The sequence below is a fragment of the Taudactylus pleione genome, unplaced genomic scaffold (assembly GCF_031769625.1).
Source record: "Taudactylus pleione unplaced genomic scaffold, aTauple2 ptg000105l, whole genome shotgun sequence".
Classification (NCBI taxonomy): Eukaryota; Metazoa; Chordata; class Amphibia; order Anura; family Myobatrachidae; genus Taudactylus; species Taudactylus pleione.
The window spans coordinates 8,588,150-8,598,643 of record NW_028284507.1 but is presented as its reverse complement, the minus strand read 5'-3'; positions in this window follow the sequence as shown (position 1 = coordinate 8,598,643).

The following is a 10,494-nucleotide window of genomic DNA, read 5'->3' as shown; positions in this document are numbered from 1 at the left end:
TAACAGAGTTACACTGTATAACTTTATGGATCGCCAGCACTAGATAACAGAGTTACACAGTATAACTTTATGGATCGCCAGCACTGGATAACAGAGTTGAACTGTATAACTTTATGGATAACCAGCACTAGATAACAGAGTTACACTGTATAACTTTATGGATCATCAGCACTAGATAACAGAGTTGCACTGTATAACTTTATGGATCACCAGAACTAGATAACAGAGTTACACTGTATAACTTTATGGATCACCAGCACTAGATAACAGAGTAGCACTGTATAACTTTATGGATCTTCAGCACTAGATAACAGAGTTACACTGTATAACTTTATGGATCGCCAGCACTAGATAACAGAGTTACACTGTATAACTTTATGGATCACCAGCACTAGATAACAGAGTTACACTGTATAACTTTATGGATCGCCAGCACTAGATAACAGAGTTACACTGTATAACTTTATGGATCGCCAGCACGAGATAACAGAGTTACACTGTATAACTTTATAGATCACCAGCACTAGATAACAGAGTTGCACTGTATAACTTTATGGATCACCAGCACTAGATAACAGAGTTGCACTATATAACTTTATGGATCACCAGCACTAGATAACAGAGTTACACTGTATAACTTTATGGATCGCCAGCACTAGATAACAGAGTTACACAGTATAACTTTATGGATCGCCAGCACTGGATAACAGAGTTGCACTGTATAACTTTATGGATAACCAGCACTAGATAACAGAGTTGCACTGTATAACTTTATGGATAACCAGCACTAGATAACAGAGTTACACTGTATAACTTTATGGATCGCCAGCACCAGATAACAGAGTTGCACTGTATAACTTTATGGATCGCCAGCACTAGATAACAGAGTTGCACTGTATAACTTTAAGGATCACCAGCACTATATAACAGAGTTACACTGTATAACTTTATGGATCGCCAGCACTAGATAACAGAGTTACACTGTATAACTTTATGGATCGCCAGCACTAGATAACAGAGTTACACTGTATAACTTTATGGATCGCCAGCACAAGATAACAGAGTTACACTGTATAACTTTATGGATCGCCAGCACTAGATAACAGAGTTACACTGTATAACTTTATGGATCGCCAGCACAAGATAACAGAGTTACACTGTATAACTTTATGGATCACCAGCACTAGATAACAGAGTTACACTGTATAACTTTATGGATTACCAGCACTAGATAACAGAGTTGCACTATATAACTTTATGGATCACCAGCACTAGATAACAGAGTTGCACTATATAACTTTATGGATCACCAGCACTAGATAACAGAGTTACACTGTATAACTTTATGGATCGCCAGCACTAGATAACAGAGTTACACAGTATAACTTTATGGATCGCCAGCACTGGATAACAGAGTTGCACTGTATAACTTTATGGATAACCAGCACTAGATAACAGAGTTGCACTGTATAACTTTATGGATAACCAGCACTAGATAACAGAGTTACACTGGATAACTTTATGGATCGCCAGCACTAGATAACAGAGTTACACTGCATAACTTCATGGATCACTAGCACTAGATAACAGAGTTGCACTGTATAACTTTATGGATCGCCAGCACTAGAAAATCAGAGTTGCACTTTATAACTTTATGGATCAACAGCAGAAGATAACAGAGTTACACTGTATAACTTTATGGATCACCAGTACTAGATAACAGAGTTACACTGTACAACTTTATGGATCGCCAGCACGAGATAACAGAGTTACACTGTGTAACTTTATGGATCACCAGCACTAGATAACAGAGTTACACTGTATAACTTTATGGATCACCAGCACTAGATAACAGAGTTGCACTATATAACTTTATGGATCACCAGCACTAGATAACAGAGTTACACTGTATAACTTTATGGATCGCCAGCACGAGATAACAGAGTTACACTGTATAACTTTATGGATCACCAGCACTATATAACTTTATGAATCACCAGCACTAGATAATAGAGTTGCACTGAATAACTTTATGGATCACCAGTACTAGATAACACAGTTGCACTGTATAGCTTTAAGGATAACCAGTACTAGATAACAGAGTTGCACTGTATAACTTTATGGATCACCAGCACTATATAACTTTATGGATCACCAGCACTAGATAACAGAGTTGCACTGTATAACTTTATGGATAACCAGCACTAGATAACAGAGTTGCACTGTATAACTTTATGGATCACCAGCACTAGATAACAGAGTTGCACTGTATAACTTTATGGATCACCAGGACTAGATAACAGAGGTGCACTGTATAACTTTATGAATCACCAGGACTAGATAACAGAGTTACACTGTATAACTGTATGGATCACCAGCACTAGATAACATAGTTGCACTGTATAACTTTATGAATCACCAGCACTAGATAACAGAGGTGCACTATATAACTTTATGAATCACCAGCACTAGATAACAGAGTTACACTGTATAACTTTATGGATCACCAGAACTAGATAACAGAGTTACACTGTATAACTTTATGGATCACCAGCACTAGGTAACAGAGTTGCACTATATAACTTTATGGATCACCAGCACTAGATAACATAGTTGCACTGTATAACTTTATGAATCACCAGCACTAGATAACAGAGTTGCACTGTATAACTTTATGGATCACCAGCACTAGATAACAGAGTTGCACTGTATAACTACATGGATCACCAGCAATAGATAACAGAGTTACACTGTATAACTTTATGGATCACTAGGACTATATAACAGAGTTACACTGTATAACTTGGATCACCAGCACTAGATAACAGAGTTACACTGTATAACTACATGGATCACCAGCAATAGATAACAGAGTTGCACTGTATAACTTTATGGATCACCAGCACTAGATAACAGAGTTGCACTATATAACTTTATGGATCACCAGCACTAGATAACAGAGTTACACTGTATAACTTTATGGATCGCCAGCACTAGATAACAGAGTTACACAGTATAACTTTATGGATCGCCAGCACTAGATAACAGAGTTACACTGCATAACTTCATGGATCACTAGCACTAGATAACAGAGTTGCACTGTATAACTTTATGGATCGCCAGCACTAGAAAATCAGAGTTGCACTTTATAACTTTATGGATCAACAGCAGAAGATAACAGAGTTACACTGTATAACTTTATGGATCACCAGCACTAGATAACAGAGTTGCACTGTATAACTTTATGGATCACCAGCACTAGATAACAGAGTTGCACTATATAACTTTATGGATCACCAGCACTAGATAACAGAGTTACACTGTATAACTTTATGGATCGCCAGCACTAGATAACAGAGTTACACAGTATAACTTTATGGATCGCCAGCACTGGATAACAGAGTTGCACTGTATAACTTTATGGATAACCAGCACTAGATAACAGAGTTGCACTGTATAACTTTATGGATAACCAGCACTAGATAACAGAGTTACACTGTATAACTTTATGGATCGCCAGCACTAGAAAACAGAGTTGCACTGTATAACTTTATGGATCACCAGCACTAGATAACAGAGTTACACTGTATAACTTTATGGATCACCAGCACTAGATAACAGAGTGGCACTGTATAACTTTATGGATCACCAGCACTATATAACAGAGTTGCACTGTATAACTTTATGGATCACAAGCACTAGATAACAGAGTTACACTGTATAACTTTATGGATCGCCAGCACTAGATAACAGAGTTACACTGTATAACTTTATGGATCGCCAGCACGAGATAACAGAGTTACACTGTATAACTTTATGGATCACCAGCACTAGATAACAGAGTTACACTGTATAACTTTATGGATCACCAGCACTAGATAACAGAGTTGCACTGTAAAACTTTATGGATCACCAGCACTAGATAACAGAGTTGCACTATATAACTTTATGGATCACCAGCACTAGATAACAGAGTTACACTGTATAACTTTATGGATCGCCAGCACTAGATAACAGAGTTACACAGTATAACTTTATGGATCGCCAGCACTAGATAACAGAGTTACACTGCATAACTTCATGGATCACTAGCACTAGATAATAGAGTTGCACTGTATAACTTTATGGATCGCCAGCACTAGAAAATCAGAGTTACACTTTATAACTTTATGGATCAACAGCAGAAGATAACAGAGTTACACTGTATAACTTTATGGATCTCCAGTACTAGATAACAGAGTTACACTGTATAACTTTATGGATCACCAGCACTAGATAACAGAGTTACACTGTATAACTTTACGGATGACCAGCACTAGATAACAGAGTTGCACTGTATAACTTTATGGATCACCAGCACTAGATAACAGAGTTACACTGTATAACTTTATGGATCGCCAGCACTAGATAACAGAGTTACACAGTATAACTTTATGGATCGCCAGCACTGGATAACAGAGTTGCACTGTATAACTTTATGGATAACCAGCACTAGATAACAGAGTTGCACTGTATAACTTTATGGATAACCAGCACTAGATAACAGAGTTACACTGGATAACTTTATGGATCGCCAGCATTAGATAACAGAGTTGCACTGTATAACTTTATGGATCGCCAGCACTAGATAACAGAGTTACACTGCATAACTTCATGGATCACTAGCACTAGATAACAGAGTTGCACTGTATAACTTTATGGATCGCCAGCACTAGAAAATCAGAGTTGCACTTTATAACTTTATGGATCAACAGCAGAAGATAACAGATTTACACTGTATAACTTTATGGATCACCAGTACTAGATAACAGAGTTACACTGTACAACTTTATGGATCGCCAGCACGAGATAACAGAGTTACACTGTGTAACTTTATGGATCACCAGCACTAGATAACAGAGTTACACTGTATAACTTTATGGATCACCAGCACTAGATAACAGAGTTGCACTATATAACTTTATGGATCACCAGCACTAGATAACAGAGTTACACTGTATAACTTTATGGATCGCCAGCACGAGATAACAGAGTTACACTGTATAACTTTATGGATCACCAGCACTATATAACTTTATGAATCACCAGCACTAGATAATAGAGTTGCACTGAATAACTTTATGGATCACCAGTACTAGATAACACAGTTGCACTGTATAGCTTTAAGGATAACCAGTACTAGATAACAGAGTTGCACTGTATAACTTTATGGATCACCAGCACTATATAACTTTATGGATCACCAGCACTAGATAACAGAGTTGCACTGTATAACTTTATGGATCACCAGCACTAGATAACAGAGTTGCACTGTATAACTTTATGGATAACCAGCACTAGATAACAGAGTTGCACTGTATAACTTTATGGATCACCAGCACTAGATAACAGAGTTGCACTGTATAACTTTATGGATCACCAGGACTAGATAACAGAGGTGCACTGTATAACTTTATGAATCACCAGGACTAGATAACAGAGTTACACTGTATAACTGTATGGATCACCAGCACTAGATAACATAGTTGCACTGTATAACTTTATGAATCACCAGCACTAGATAACAGAGGTGCACTATATAACTTTATGAATCACGAGCACTAGATAACAGAGTTACACTGTATAACTTTATGGATCACCAGTACTAGATAACAGAGTTACACTGTATAACTTTATGGATCACCAGCACTAGGTAACAGAGTTGCACTATATAACTTTATGGATCACCAGCACTAGATAACATAGTTGCACTGTATAACTTTATGAATCACCAGCACTAGATAACAGAGTTGCACTGTATAACTTTATGGATCACCAGCACTAGATAACAGAGATGCACTGTATAACTACATGGATCACCAGCAATAGATAACAGAGTTACACTGTATAACTTTATGGATCACTAGGACTATATAACAGAGTTACACTGTATAACTTGGATCACCAGCACTAGATAACAGAGTTACACAGTATAACTTTATGGATCGCCAGCACTGGATAACAGAGTTGCACTGTATAACTTTATGAATAACCAGCACTAGATAACAGAGTTGCACTGTATAACTTTATGGATAACCAGTACTAGATAACAGAGTTACACTGTATAACGTTATAGATCACCAGCACTAGATAACAGAGTTGCACTGTATAACTTTATGGATCACCAGCACTAGATAACAGAGTTGCACTATATAACTTTATGGATCACCAGCACTAGATAACAGAGTTACACTGTATTACTTTATGGATCGCCAGCACTAGATAACAGAGTTACACAGTATAACTTTATGGATCGCCAGCACTAGATAACAGAGTTGCACTGTATAACTTTATGGATCACCAGCACTAGATAACAGAGTTACACTATATAACTTTATGGATCACCAGCACTAGATAACAGAGTTACACTGTATAACTTTATGGATCGCCAGCACTAGATAACAGAGTTACACAGTATAACTTTATGGATCGCCAGCACTGGATAACAGAGTTGAACTGTATAACTTTATGGATAACCAGCACTAGATAACAGAGTTACACTGTATAACTTTATGGATCATCAGCACTAGATAACAGAGTTGCACTGTATAACTTTATGGATCACCAGAACTAGATAACAGAGTTACACTGTATAACTTTATGGATCACCAGCACTAGATAACAGAGTAGCACTGTATAACTTTATGGATCACCAGCACTAGATAACAGAGTTACACTGTATAACTTTATGGATCACCAGCACTAGATAATAGAGTTGCACTGTATAACTTTATGGATCACCAGCACTAGATAACAGAGTTGCACTGTATAACTTTATGGATCTTCAGCACTAGATAACAGAGTTACACTGTATAACTTTATGGATCGCCAGCACTAGATAACAGAGTTACACTGTATAACTTTATGGATCACCAGCACTAGATAACAGAGTTACACTGTATAACTTTATGGATCGCCAGCACTAGATAACAGAGTTACACTGTATAACTTTATGGATCGCCAGCACGAGATAACAGAGTTACACTGTATAACTTTATAGATCACCAGCACTAGATAACAGAGTTGCACTGTATAACTTTATGGATCACCAGCACTAGATAACAGAGTTGCACTATATAACTTTATGGATCACCAGCACTAGATAACAGAGTTACACTGTATAACTTTATGGATCGCCAGCACTAGATAACAGAGTTACACAGTATAACTTTATGGATCGCCAGCACTGGATAACAGAGTTGCACTGTATAACTTTATGGATAACCAGCACTAGATAACAGAGTTGCACTGTATAACTTTATGGATAACCAGCACTAGATAACAGAGTTACACTGTATAACTTTATGGATCGCCAGCACCAGATAACAGAGTTGCACTGTATAACTTTATGGATCGCCAGCACTAGATAACAGAGTTGCACTGTATAACTTTAAGGATCACCAGCACTATATAACAGAGTTACACTGTATAACTTTATGGATCGCCAGCACTAGATAACAGAGTTACACTGTATAACTTTATGGATCGCCAGCACTAGATAACAGAGTTACACTGTATAACTTTATGGATCGCCAGCACAAGATAACAGAGTTACACTGTATAACTTTATGGATCGCCAGCACTAGATAACAGAGTTACACTGTATAACTTTATGGATCGCCAGCACAAGATAACAGAGTTACACTGTATAACTTTATGGATCACCAGCACTAGATAACAGAGTTACACTGTATAACTTTATGGATTACCAGCACTAGATAACAGAGTTGCACTATATAACTTTATGGATCACCAGCACTAGATAACAGAGTTGCACTATATAACTTTATGGATCACCAGCACTAGATAACAGAGTTACACTGTATAACTTTATGGATCGCCAGCACTAGATAACAGAGTTACACAGTATAACTTTATGGATCGCCAGCACTGGATAACAGAGTTGCACTGTATAACTTTATGGATAACCAGCACTAGATAACAGAGTTGCACTGTATAACTTTATGGATAACCAGCACTAGATAACAGAGTTACACTGGATAACTTTATGGATCGCCAGCACTAGATAACAGAGTTACACTGCATAACTTCATGGATCACTAGCACTAGATAACAGAGTTGCACTGTATAACTTTATGGATCGCCAGCACTAGAAAATCAGAGTTGCACTTTATAACTTTATGGATCAACAGCAGAAGATAACAGAGTTACACTGTATAACTTTATGGATCACCAGTACTAGATAACAGAGTTACACTGTACAACTTTATGGATCGCCAGCACGAGATAACAGAGTTACACTGTGTAACTTTATGGATCACCAGCACTAGATAACAGAGTTACACTGTATAACTTTATGGATCACCAGCGCTAGATAACAGAGTTGCACTATATAACTTTATGGATCACCAGCACTAGATAACAGAGTTACACTGTATAACTTTATGGATCGCCAGCACGAGATAACAGAGTTACACTGTATAACTTTATGGATCACCAGCACTATATAACTTTATGAATCACCAGCACTAGATAATAGAGTTGCACTGAATAACTTTATGGATCACCAGTACTAGATAACACAGTTGCACTGTATAGCTTTAAGGATAACCAGTACTAGATAACAGAGTTGCACTGTATAACTTTATGGATCACCAGCACTATATAACTTTATGGATCACCAGCACTAGATAACAGAGTTGCACTGTATAACTTTATGGATAACCAGCACTAGATAACAGAGTTGCACTGTATAACTTTATGGATCACCAGCACTAGATAACAGAGTTGCACTGTATAACTTTATGGATCACCAGGACTAGATAACAGAGGTGCACTGTATAACTTTATGAATCACCAGGACTAGATAACAGAGTTACACTGTATAACTGTATGGATCACCAGCACTAGATAACATAGTTGCACTGTATAACTTTATGAATCACCAGCACTAGATAACAGAGGTGCACTATATAACTTTATGAATCACCAGCACTAGATAACAGAGTTACACTGTATAACTTTATGGATCACCAGAACTAGATAACAGAGTTACACTGTATAACTTTATGGATCACCAGCACTAGGTAACAGAGTTGCACTATATAACTTTATGGATCACCAGCACTAGATAACATAGTTGCACTGTATAACTTTATGAATCACCAGCACTAGATAACAGAGTTGCACTGTATAACTTTATGGATCACCAGCACTAGATAACAGAGTTGCACTGTATAACTACATGGATCACCAGCAATAGATAACAGAGTTACACTGTATAACTTTATGGATCACTAGGACTATATAACAGAGTTACACTGTATAACTTGGATCACCAGCACTAGATAACAGAGTTACACTGTATAACTACATGGATCACCAGCAATAGATAACAGAGTTGCACTGTATAACTTTATGGATCACCAGCACTAGATAACAGAGTTGCACTATATAACTTTATGGATCACCAGCACTAGATAACAGAGTTACACTGTATAACTTTATGGATCGCCAGCACTAGATAACAGAGTTACACAGTATAACTTTATGGATCGCCAGCACTAGATAACAGAGTTACACTGCATAACTTCATGGATCACTAGCACTAGATAACAGAGTTGCACTGTATAACTTTATGGATCGCCAGCACTAGAAAATCAGAGTTGCACTTTATAACTTTATGGATCAACAGCAGAAGATAACAGAGTTACACTGTATAACTTTATGGATCACCAGCACTAGATAACAGAGTTGCACTGTATAACTTTATGGATCACCAGCACTAGATAACAGAGTTGCACTATATAACTTTATGGATCACCAGCACTAGATAACAGAGTTACACTGTATAACTTTATGGATCGCCAGCACTAGATAACAGAGTTACACAGTATAACTTTATGGATCGCCAGCACTGGATAACAGAGTTGCACTGTATAACTTTATGGATAACCAGCACTAGATAACAGAGTTGCACTGTATAACTTTATGGATAACCAGCACTAGATAACAGAGTTACACTGTATAACTTTATGGATCGCCAGCACTAGAAAACAGAGTTGCACTGTATAACTTTATGGATCACCAGCACTAGATAACAGAGTTACACTGTATAACTTTATGGATCACCAGCACTAGATAACAGAGTGGCACTGTATAACTTTATGGATCACCAGCACTATATAACAGAGTTGCACTGTATAACTTTATGGATCACAAGCACTAGATAACAGAGTTACACTGTATAACTTTATGGATCGCCAGCACTAGATAACAGAGTTACACTGTATAACTTTATGGATCGCCAGCACGAGATAACAGAGTTACACTGTATAACTTTATGGATCACCAGCACTAGATAACAGAGTTACACTGTATAACTTTATGGATCACCAGCACTAGATAACAGAGTTGCACTGTAAAACTTTATGGATCACCAGCACTAGATAACAGAGTTGCACTATATAACTTTATGGATCACCAGCACTAGAT